The sequence below is a fragment of the Theobroma cacao genome, chromosome 5 (genome assembly GCF_053813885.1).
Source record: "Theobroma cacao isolate CCN51 chromosome 5, ASM5381388v1, whole genome shotgun sequence".
Classification (NCBI taxonomy): Eukaryota; Viridiplantae; Streptophyta; class Magnoliopsida; order Malvales; family Malvaceae; genus Theobroma; species Theobroma cacao.
In genome coordinates this window covers 5,617,654-5,630,442 of record NC_142643.1, presented here as the reverse complement: position 1 = coordinate 5,630,442, position 12,789 = coordinate 5,617,654, and positions in this window count along the sequence as shown.

The following is a 12,789-nucleotide window of genomic DNA, read 5'->3' as shown; positions in this document are numbered from 1 at the left end:
ATAACAAAATAAAGATTTTTCTATGGTAAATGGAAGCAATAAATCACAATGGAGAAAACTAAAATCAAGACATAAAGATTTTATAGTGGTTTGACTTTCTTTACTGCATACATCCACTCCCTTGGGAACCAAAGAATTTCAGATCCACTTAAAGAAATGTGCTTTTTACGAGATCAAGCATTAAACCCTTACAATGCTATTTCATAGGAGCAAGCAGAACTCTTAACAATGCTTTTTGACGGGAAAAACCTCAACAATGCTTTTTCATGGGAGAAAGCAAAAGCCTTACAACACTTTTTCACGAGAACAAGCAAAACTCTTCAATAATGATTTTTAACAAGCTCAACCATAAAACCATAAATAGCTTTTCAAGGTTTAGTTAGAACTTTTACAAGAGGAGTAAAAAGTATAGTAAGAATGCTTCTACAAAGGTTGGGTGCTAAAGGTTTAAGCTTTGTGTATAAATAGAAGAAAAAATCTCACAAACTTCAACTTAAGGATTTTCAAATGAGTGAGTGAGCTTATATGCCTTTTGAATATTTGATGGAAGACTAAGACGAAGGCTAAGGAGAAAAGATAAGCTTGAGAGTCTTTCTAGGGTTTTCAAATGAAGTGTTAGTCTTCTCTCACTTCAAAATGACTCAAAGGCCGCTTTTTATAGTTGCAATGAAATTTGGAGCCGTTAGACACAAGTTCGAATTAAAATTGGCTGTTGCTGAAGCTTGAAGGTCAACAACAACGCTCTTAGGGTTGACTATATTCTTTAAAATTCTCAAATTAGAATTCCATAGTCAAGTACAAAATTCCTCTACTTGATCAAATTCCCGAAAGCATGTATTTTTTAAATTTGGGCTAAGATAGTCAATTATAGAAAAGAAGTGGTCGATTATGTCTTTGAAATGTCCCTTTTTTCCCACATCAAGCTTATCAAGGTCTACTACATTTGTACCAAAGTCGACTATGGTTGTCTAAAAGTTGAATTGTGTTTTGCAATCTGCCTTAAAGTCGACTATGTCTTCTCTATTTCATAATTCTTCATTCATTCTTCAACCATTTTGCCATTGGATCAACTTAAACTTTTTTAGGGTCGACTATTGACTTGTGTCTTCAAGATTTCTTGTCTTTTGGGCGTCTTTCTTCAACTCTTTCTTTCTTGCCTTATTCCTATAATCAAATATTAATTCAAGGCATGTTTGCTTTGCATTTTTTTAGCTGAAGATTCATTGTTTGAAAGCTTTTATGATGTTTTCTAATCATGCATGGCTTTTCAAATAGATGTGTGACTTTAGGGGATGAAAAACATGATTGAGACCATTTCAAATGCTTGACATTTAAATCAAGATATCATGTAATTTTCGTCAAATCAAAATATAATATAACTCAAGGCTAACAGAAAGTACTCGAGGTGAAGGATATGGCAGTGCTAGTAACATGCATGGTGAATGGAATGGTTTACAAGCTTTGGTACTTAACGATTGCCAATACTCATATTATGTGCATTGTTTTGTTCACAGGTTACAATTAGCATTGGTTATAGCATCTAGAGAAGTAGTTCATATTCATGAATTTTTAACAAAGTTGACTTGATTATAAATATTGTTAGTGTTTCTTCCAAAAGGCATGACCAATTACCAGCTACTGAAGCAATTGACATTGCAATCATAATTGCTAGTGATGAACTTGAAATAGGTAGAGGAGCAAATCAAGTGAAAACTTTACAAAGAGCTAGAGATACTTGATGGAGCTCACACTTTCATTCTATTTGTAGCTTAATGAGAATGTTTGATGTAAATTACATTGTTATTGAAATATTACTGACACAAAGGCCATTTATTCACAAAAAGGTGATGCTTTTGCTGCTAGTAAAATCTTATCATCATTTAAATTTATTTTCATATCACACTTGATGTTTGAGATCATGAGAATCACTAATGTTCTTTGTCAAGCATTACAATTACATTCTCAAGATATTTTAAATGTAGTTCATCTTGCTTTTTCTATAAAATCACTTTTTCAATGGTTAAGAGATGATGGGTGGTCTAATTTGCTTGAGAACGTGAAAAAATTTTGTCAAAAACATGAGATAGAAATTCCTAAGCCGCGGGAGCGAGGGAGAGAGAGTCTGCAGATTGGCGCCAAGGATCTGCTGCTGGCGCAAGGGAAAGAATAGTTGAGCGGAAGAATAGAGAGAGGAGCGGCTGCCGACGCAAGGGAAAGAAGAGTGAGCCTAGTGTCACGGCATCAGATCCGGTGAAAGACGGACGGCAAGAACCTTGGATCCCATCGCCGGTGAAGGGGGTGGAGAGAAGAAAGAGAGCAAGAGGGAACAAAAAAATGGAGATTATTTTTTAGAGAAAAAGGCAACATAATAGTCAGGAACAAGAAGAACGGAGAAGAAGGGACGAAAACCATACCTCAGTGCAAAAAGAGGCTCCAAACGACACCGTTCAAGAGAGGATAAAGTCATTTCTTCAGCTACCCATGGTGCGCATGGCAAAAGGGTGCAGTGGGTTGTGATCCTTCCACCCGGGCTACCATCTAATTCCAAGTGAGGTAAAAAAAAATCATATTTCTTTCATAATTTATTGTGTTTTGTATGAATTGGGTTTATTGTGGTGATTGATGATATATGGCAAAGTTAAATCATTTTAGTATAATGCTTTAAAATCTTCAAATAGCATTCTGTAAGTAGGGAAATTAGCGTGAGCAAAAGTGTAAAGATGCAAAAGGGGTAGAATGACAAGAATTTCATTTTAAAGATGGTTAGTTAAAAACAAAAACAAAAAAAATGAAATAGGTAAGAATAAAAATAGAATGTTTCATAATATAAAAAATGTAAAAAATGGAGATAGATAAGAATATAGGAGTATATATATATATATATATGTTTAAATGTATAATAAGTAATAATAAAATTATGAAGAGGTAGATATTTGGTTACAAAGGTAAATAAAAAATAAATAAATATATAACAAAACAAAGAAATACATCTAATTGCTAAAACTAAATATATATAATATGTATACATGTAAAATGTAATGGAATAAGATCGGTAAAATGACAAACAAATCAAAGGAGATAATTTTACGTAAAATGTAGAGTTGATAAAAATGGGATGAGATAATAGATTATTTAATATAGATAAAGAATCATTTAACTTGGTGCTGATGATGGGATAATCGATCGGGATGCGAGAAGTCGCAATCCCGAGCTTATGTTCCCTAGGCTCGGAATCCTGATCAAGGCTCCACCAGTACGATAGGAGGGCTTCGATTTCAAGATTTCGAAATTCTTAATAAATAAAGAGTTTGATTATACAAAAAAAATTACTTGATAAAAATAATAAATAAATAATAAGTGATAAAAAAACGATAAAATAATAAAAATTCAAACATATAATAAATAATTAATTTGTGAAAATACAATATACATGACATTAAATAAATAAAAATAAATAAATAATAAAAAAAAACAACTAATTTAAAATTAAGCATCGAATATTAAATGGCATAAACTATAAAAAAAATGTAAAAAATTAAAAATAAAAAAAATAAAAAAATGGTAATATATATATATATATATATATATATATAAAATAAGATCTTAGGCATTAGGTTTTGAATAAAAATCGCTTATGAAAAATATAATAATAATAAAAATATAAAAATACATAAAATAAAAATAGTATAATAAAAAATATATAATTTTTGTTCACTAAAATAACATAGAATTATAAACAATTTGTCTAATTATAAATGAAAAACATAAGAACTTAGAACAAAAAATGTAAAGTATAAAAAAAATGATAATAAGAAATAAGAATAGAAAATATGATAATAAAATATATAATAAAATAAAAATAATTAATTAATAATAACAAAAAATATAGATAATTGCATTAGCATAGCATATATATATCGCATCATACATATCATTGCATATAAATATTTCTGTTTTCGAGTTTAAGCCCCGATGATGGGATCTTCCGGGGATCCTGCGAAGGCGGGTATTTCTCGAAAAGTTCCTTAGGTGAAAAGATGTTCTCGGGTCTCACCAGTATGATGGAAGGGCCCGAGAACCATCTTTAATAAAAGACTTTTGCCCGAATTAGGTTCATTATACACAAAAATATTGTTTTAAAAAGAAAACGTACGATGACCCTGATGATGGGAATTATTCGTCGAATTTGCTAAGGCGAGTTTCTCGGATAATTCCCTAGGTGAGAGAATATCCCGAGTCCCACCAGTATGATGGGCGGATTTGGGAAAATATCCTCGATAAAAGGTTATTCGTCCGACATTTTTATCTCACGCCATGCATTCCATCTTGCCACCCATTTGCATTCCATTTTAGGTTAAATAGGAGAAAAAATAAAAAATAATAATTAAGGAAATCTAGTGAAATTAAAAATTAAAGCCCAATAGGATAATCTAAAAATGGTACCGTTCATGGAACGGGCGTCCGAGGGGTGCTAATCCTTCCCCGGGCGTAACCGTACTCCCGAACCTAGATCCAGAAAATTGTAGACCGGTTTAAGGTTCTTTTCGGTGGGCTTAAAATTAATTTAAGTTTTCATCGATTAGAATCGAGTCAATAGGTGGCCAATCGCACCTAGTAAAAAAAAAAGATTGGTGGCGACTCCTAGTTTAATTTTTTAGTGAGTTTTCACATTCACGTCTAGCGATCGGTTCCTGGACCCGCACGTTACGACAGCTGGTGACTCCACTGGGGACTGCCGAGAGTCGAACCATTAAATAATAATAAGTTATCCAAGGCTTTAAATAATTCAATATTTTCTTAGTGTTAATGATTTGTTCTGCATATTTTGTTTGGTGCATTAGTTTATTTCCCATTTATTACTTTTAATAATTGTGGGGATTTAGGATAGAGGGATGTGAGATTGTTACTTTGAACTCATGATTTCCTTCACACACACAACACATTTTGCATTCATGCATAAACCCTCCACCCGGGTTATGTCCTTTTTAGGAGGAAGTTTAGTAGCTACGCTCTCGTGAGGTGATAACCTCCGCACGGGCTAGTGAAGACTCCCACTCAAATCGAACTTAGTCCGTTTGAAGCCTGTAATGGGTGAGGACCGGGGTGCCTTACTAGTCCGTGTGGACGACAGTAAGGAACGATTTGGGAACTTTAGCTCTGTTTATAAACCTCGCTTAGCATATAGAGTACCGAGAGCAGCTTAACCCTAGAAAGGGCCATACCCATGAGAATATACCTTATAAGTAGGTACACATGAAGGAATTTCTTCCACTCCCTCTATTTTAAATTATGCCACGAGATAATAAAGAATCGTGGAGTAGACAATAATACCCACGATATTGCTTGTTATCCTCTCATTATTTTTAACATTTCATTCTTTCTTTTTACCATACTAACTTAAGTTTATTTTGCTTGTCATGCGCACGTTACATGTTCATTTGCATGCATCGTAATTGCATATAGGAGAAATATTGGCTACACAACATTCAACCTAAGAGATCCCGGTGATATCCATGGCATCGTCATCGGCAGGTCCGCTCAACATATACAGAAATGACTATGAGATAGAGTTACAGATGGGGCAGATCCAACAAGAAAAAGGAGACTGTTTGACCCAAGGACATGTCCCAATTTTACCCGAGAGAGTTCACTTGGACCTTCAGCAGAATGACTTTACAGAGATGGTAGGAATTTGGGAACAGTGGAGACGTGCTCACCGAGACAATTTTCAGAACAAGTATGGACACATTGCGTGGCTCCTATATGTACCTGTCGATGACCACATGCTCCGAGCCATTGTCCAGTTTTGGGATCCCTCATACCGTTGCTTTGTCTTTAACAAGATGGACATGACCCCTACCATAGAAGAGTACTCCTCTCTGCTCCGGATAGACCACATGCAGCCTGACAAGATCTATTGGAGGGCCCAGAAGACGGGACACCGACGAAAGTTGGCCAAGTTGTTAGGAATGACTACGGTAGAAGTGGATCAGCATTTGAAGAAGAAATGAGACACAGAATGCCTTCCGTGGAGTTTCTTGAACGGATATATTAAAAAACACATGGAGGATGAACAAGGTCTCTTGGCTTTTGCGATGGCAATTTACGGCTTAGTGGTCTTCCCGAAGGTTCTAGGTCATGTGGAGGTGTCAGTCATAGATTTTTTTGATCAGGTGACAAGGAGCATCAACCCGGCCCCATCCATCTTAGCTGAAACCTTCAGATCCTTGAATTTCTGTCGACGCAAAGGTGAGGGACGATTCATCGGATGTGCTCAACTCCTAACCATATGGATCAAAAGCCACTTCGAATGCAAAGAGAGTAAATTTCGAAAGCTTTATCTGTCTGCGAGTTGTCCTATCCTTGAGTTCTGCGAAAGTGAATGGCCAGACTGCAAAAGGAAAGAAGAGTGGGTCGTAAAGCTCCGGAGGTTAATGAGCATTGAAGTGACTTGGAGAGCTCCATGGATGCCACGAATGCAAGTAATGTATAAATGTGGGGATAAGCCATGGGTACCACTGATGGGACCATGGGGAGCCATCAGCTATGCCCCGATAATGGTACGGAGACAGTTCGGATCTGAGCAATTCGTGCCCATGACTCACCAGCTCGACCAGTTAGAGTTTACATATGGAGAGCCAGAAACGCTAAAGAGAATTGAGGAAATTGCACAAGACTGGAAGAAAACTTGCCGAGTAGATCAAGGAAGGGTTACCGATGAAGTCACCACAGGATATCATACTTGGCACGACCAAAGGGTGAAAAATGTCATACGTCCCTCGAAAAATCCATCAAAACATCTCATAAACCCAGAACCTTAAGACGTCCTGCTGAAGAGTGAGTTGACGAGAAAAAGACTTGAAAAGGAGATGATGAATATGAAGCGAAGACATGAGGATGAGCTAGAAGAAGTGAAGAAAGAGACTGTAAGAAAGGTACGGGTGGCTTTGAAAGAGCGAGATGAGTGGCAAAGCAAGTTTGAGGAAGTGAGCGTGGCAAATTCTTCTTTGTTAGCTAGAATACAAGAACTCCAAAGTGCCAACAATGCTTTGCAGCACGAGGTACGAAGACAAGGACAAACCATCCAAGAGTTGAAAAATGACTGCGACTTGTTGAAAACTGCCATGGAGGGCTACAAGGCACAGTACGAAGCAGTAAGGCAAGAATATTTCCAAATGAGGGAAAGAAACAATTCATGCACACAAAGCCTTCAAAGGAAAGAAGCTGAGATGCAATGGATACTGAGACAGATGAGAGAAGTGGCATTTAGAGCTCGAGTAATGGCAGACAAGACCGAAGAACTCAGGCTAGAGATTCTTCCCAAGGATGAATTAAGTGAGCGGTTGATTGATCACCTCAAGATGGTTAGGGACCAATATGACAAAGTCGGTTTTTCTTTTTGATAGTTATGTATGGTTTTAGACAATGATGTAATTGGATATTTAAGTTTTATGGATGCGGATTTTCTTATGGTAAATGTTGGATGGCCAATATTTTTCCTATTCAAATACATTTCATTTGCATCATAATGCATGATTCAAATAAAAGTAATAAATAATAATGCACTCAACATAAAATTCTAACTTATTCCTTGAACTAATAGAACAAAATTCTAGAAAAATAAATTCTCCACAGATACAATACAAGAGCCCGTTCTAAGATCATGGGGGACGAGCATTCAGAGAGGATGGATAAGATTGAGAAGAAGCAAGAAGAAATCATGGGTCAGTTATAAAAAATTTTGGAGTTAATATCTACAGATAAAGGAAAGAAAGCGACAGGGAGTTCTGGTACACCAGAAGACGTTCAACAGACAGAAACCAATACAGACCCCGTGTATCCACCAGGATTTACACCTCCACCTGCAAGGAATGCGTCTATTCCCATGCCATCCGTGGGTCAATATCCATTTTTTGAGATGCCAATAGGACCACCACCGACTTATGCTCAACAAAGGCCAATTGGAGGGGCAAGTCTTTCAGATCCCATCTCTGTACCTGATCTGGATGATCCAAAGGAACAAGAGAAGCTCAAATGTGGATCCGTTGAATCGAAAGATAATCCCGATACCCATAAAAAATTTGACCTTTTTGAGGAAAGACTGCGCATGGTAGAAGGAATGGGAATGTATTGTTCTATGGATGCAATTGAGCTCTGTCTGGTTCCAGATGTGGTTATACCCCCAAAGTTCAAAGTTCCAGACTTTGAGAAGTATGATGGAACCAAGTGCCCGGTCACACATATCACCATGTATTGTATAAAGATGGCCGCATATGCTCATGATGACAAACTCTTGATACATTGCTTCCAAGATAGCCTTACTGGTGCTGCAGCAAAGTGGTACGTCCAACTGGACCGCAATCGAATCCACACATGGAAAGACCTTACTCTAGCGTTTGTAGCTCAGTATAAGCACGTTACAGATATGGCTCCAGATCGCCTTTCTTTACAAAACATGGAGAAGAAAACCACTGAAAGCTTCAAAGAATACGCTCAAAGATGGAGGAATGTGGCCTCCCAAGTTCAGCCACCATTGACTGAGAAAGAAACCACTGTAATGTTTGTTAACACCTTGCGAGCCCCTTATTATGAACGATTGGTTGGTAGTGCCATAAAGAACTTTGCTGATATGGTGATTTCTGGAGAAATGATAGAAACTGCCATTAAGCAAGGGAAGATAGAAGGAGGTGATACGGCAAACACAAGGAAAGGGGGAACTTTCAAGAGGAAAGAGGGAGAAGCCCAAGCCATCACTTCAGGACAACACCAAGGAGGAACATACAACCCTTACCAACCATACCTACCATACCCCTATTACCCAGCTGTGAACAACACTTCACAAAGCCCATACCCATACCCGCCTATGCCAAATGCCTTCCCTAACCCGTACCCATATAATCCCATCCAACAGACACTTTACCCCACAAATATTCACCCACCTACTTCTACACCTGTTACAGCTTCAACCACACAACAAACAACACCTTCAAACAACCATACTACTGGTGAATCAAGAGGATGGCGAAACAAGCAAGAGAAAGTGCAGTTTGACCCAATCCCAATCCCTTATGCTGAACTCTTCACTCAATTAGTTGCAAACCATCTAGTAGCACCCTTATACATAGAGCAATTAAAACCTCCGTTCCCGAGATGGTATGACACTTCCGCCCACTGTGATTATCATTATGGAATCGAAGGTCACTCGATCGAGAATTGCACGGCATTCAAGCATAAGGTGCAAGGGTTGATCAAGGCAAGAATCTTGAACTTTGAAAAAAAGCCGAAACAGAATGTTAACAACAACCCACTGCCAAATCATGTTGGGGCAGGGGTAAATGCAATCGAAAGGGAGGTGTATGTTAAAAGGAACATTCGGGAAGTGGAAACCTCCATGGAGAAAGTATTTGAAGCCTTGGTAAAAGCCAATATGCTAGAGGTGTGGCCGGAATGTCCTAATGTGAATGACTAAGGAGATATCCAAAGACTATGTTGCTTGTATCACAAAGGATGTGTGGGGCATTTAATCCAGGATTATAGTTCTTTCCGGAAGGAAGTGCAAAGAATGATGGATGAATCAAAGATCGAGTTTTATACGGAAGTTTCAGAGTCAGCAGTAAACATGATATCCAAGGAGTCCACTCACCCAATGAAGATAAAACCTTTAACCATTTTCTACGAACCAAAAGGAAAGTTTGTGGAGGAAAAAACCCATGCCAAGATGATCATCGAAGTCCATAGACCCTTCCCCTACAAAGACAACAAAGCTGTCCCATGGAACTACAACGACAGTGTACAAGTTTCAAAAGCGAAGAAATGGATAGCTGAATCTCAAGATGATGCTGCGAATATAACTGGTGTTGGAGGGATTACCCGCAGCGGACGCTGCTATTCACCGGAAGCATACGAGAATCTCAAGAATGAGAAGGGAAAGGAAAAAGAGCAAAGTCCTAGAGAAGAAAAAGAACAACCTCCGGAATCGACAGATGACTCAAAAAGATCTGTGACAGAAAAAGAAGCTGCCGAGTTCCTCAAGTTCATCAAACATAGTGAGTACAATGTAGTCGAGCAATTGAACCAGTTGTCTGCTCGTATTTCACTACTATCTTTGCTCCTCAGCTCAGAACCACATAGGAACTCTCTGATGAGGATTCTGAACCAAGCATATGTGGATCACGATATCTCAGTTGAGAATTTGGACTACATCGTTGGGAACATTTCAGTGGGTAACATAATATCCTTTAGCGATGAAGAAATCCCTTCTAAAGGTAGAGAAAATTACAAAGCCTTGCATATCACTACCAAGTGTAAAGGTTGTACAGTAGCGAAGGTACTGCTTGACAACGGATCGTCTTTAAATGTGATGCCGATGAGAACCTTGGCCCGTTTACCCATCAACATGTCCTACATGCGAAAGAGTCAGATGATCGTGAGAGCTTTCTATGGAACAAGGAGAGAAGTAGTAGGGGACATTGAGATACCGGTAGAAATTGACCCATGTACCTTTACCATTGAATTCCAGGTTATGGATATTGCTCCTTCATACAACTATTTGTTGGGAAGACCTTGGATCCATATGGCTGGGGCCATACCTTCATCTCTTCATCAGAAGGTCAAGTTCATCGTGGAAGGGAAGATCGTCTGTGTTAACGGGGAAGAGGACTTACTCATAAGCAAGCCAGCAGATACGCCTTACGTAGAAGCGGCGGAAGAAGTGCCTGAATGTTCCTTCCGATCCTTCGAGTTTGTTAACACCACGTATGTTGGAGAAGGAACCACATTGCCTATTCTGAGGCTTTCCAAAACCACCAAGATGGTTGTCAGTCAGATATTAGGAAAAGGATACCGAGCGGGGGCAGGATTGGGAAAAGAACTACAAGGCATTAGAAGTCCCATACGTACTACCAAAAATGAAGAAAGGTTTGGCCTGGGGTACAAGCCAACAAGGAAGGAAAGAGAAGAAATGATAGCCGAAAGAAGAAAGGAAAGGTTGGCTCGCTTTAAAGGGCATGAGTTGGAAATCCAAGGAATGACATATCCTCATCTTTACGAGACATTCCGATCTGGAGGTTGCATCTTTCCTGAATTACTCACCGTTGGGAGTCGAGAATCAGTGTCAGCTATAGGGGAAGCCTTTTCTGATTTATCAATATGTGCAACGGAGGAAGGTGAAGAACAGTCAGGAAATGTGGATGGGATTCCTACTACATACCTCGGGCCACCGAATCTAAAGTTGAGCAGCTGGACCACCATGAGTTTACCAGTCACTTGTGATTCAATTTCAAAGTAATGCAAACTAAACATCCATGCTTATGCCCAAAAGCATTGAAATTTTATGTATCGGGCTTTTTTTAATCATTTATCATTTTAATAAATTGACACGCGTAGTGCATTTCTCATATCTCTTCTCATAATTAATCATTTCCATTTGTGTCATTTCATCCCTTTATTTTAACTGTTTACCTATACAAATAGCTCTACATATTTCAATTCCCTTTACCTTCCAGGATTCCAAATAATGAATGCGAAGATGATAATGACAGTGGTTTTGAAGTTAATTTTGAAAAAGGTACAAGTGTCAGTGAACTTGACAATACAGAAAACGTGGAGGATTATGATTTAACTCCGGACCTGTTAAGACTAGTAGAACAGGAGGGGAGACAAATTGTCCCATATCAAAAGACACTTGTAACGATTAATTTAGGGAATGAAAAAAATAAGAAAGAAGTTAGAATTGGTATGACGTTGGTGTCAATAGAAAAAGAAAAACTAATAAGGCTACTCCATGAATATGTAGATGTGTTTGCATGGTCTTATCAAGATATGTCAGAACTCAATACAGACATTGTAGCCCATAAACTGCCTTTGAAACCTGAATACAGATCGATTAAGCAAAAGTTGAGAAGAATGAAACCTGAAATGCTGTTGAAAATTAAAGAAGATGTGAAAAAGTAGTTCGATGCAGGATTCTTGGAAGTAGCTAAGTACCCTGAATGGGTTACAAATATTGTCCCAGTCCCTAAGAAAGACGGGAAAGTGAGAATGTGTGTGGATTATCGAGACTTGAATAGAGCTAACCCAAAAGATAATTTTCCTCTTCCCCACATTGACACCCTTGTTGACAATACTGCCCGTCACTCCATGTTTTCCTTTATGGATGGCTTTTCAGGGTATAACCAAATTAAGATGGCACCAGAGGATAGAGAGAAAACTACCTTCATAACTAGTGGGGGACCTTTTGTTATAAGGTAATGCCATTTGGTTTGAAGAATGCCGGGGCAACTTATCAGCGAGCTATGGTGACTCTCTTCCATGATATGATGCACAAAGAGGTTGAGGTGTATGTGGACGATATGATTGTAAAAGCTCGCAAAACAGAGGACCATGCGACCAATCTTGAAAGATTATTTAAGAGGTTACAAAAATTTCAGCTCAGATTAAATCCGGTAAAGTGCACTTTTGGAGTCACTTCAGGAAAGCTACCGGGTTTCATCGTCAGTGAAAGAAGAATAGAAGTTGACCCGGATAAGGTTCAAGCAATCCGTGATTTTCCTCCTCCCAAGACGCAAAAAGTAGTTAGAGGATTTTTGGGGAGATTAAATTATATAGCACGGTTCATATCACAGCTCACACTCAAATGTGACCCAATCTTCAAACTCTTTCGCAAACATAATCCGGGGGCTTGGAATGAGGAGTGCCAAGTTGCTTTTAACAAGGTTAAAGAATATTTGTTGAGTCCGCCAGTATTGATACCACCTGTGGTCGGGAGACCCCTCCTCTTATACTTGACGG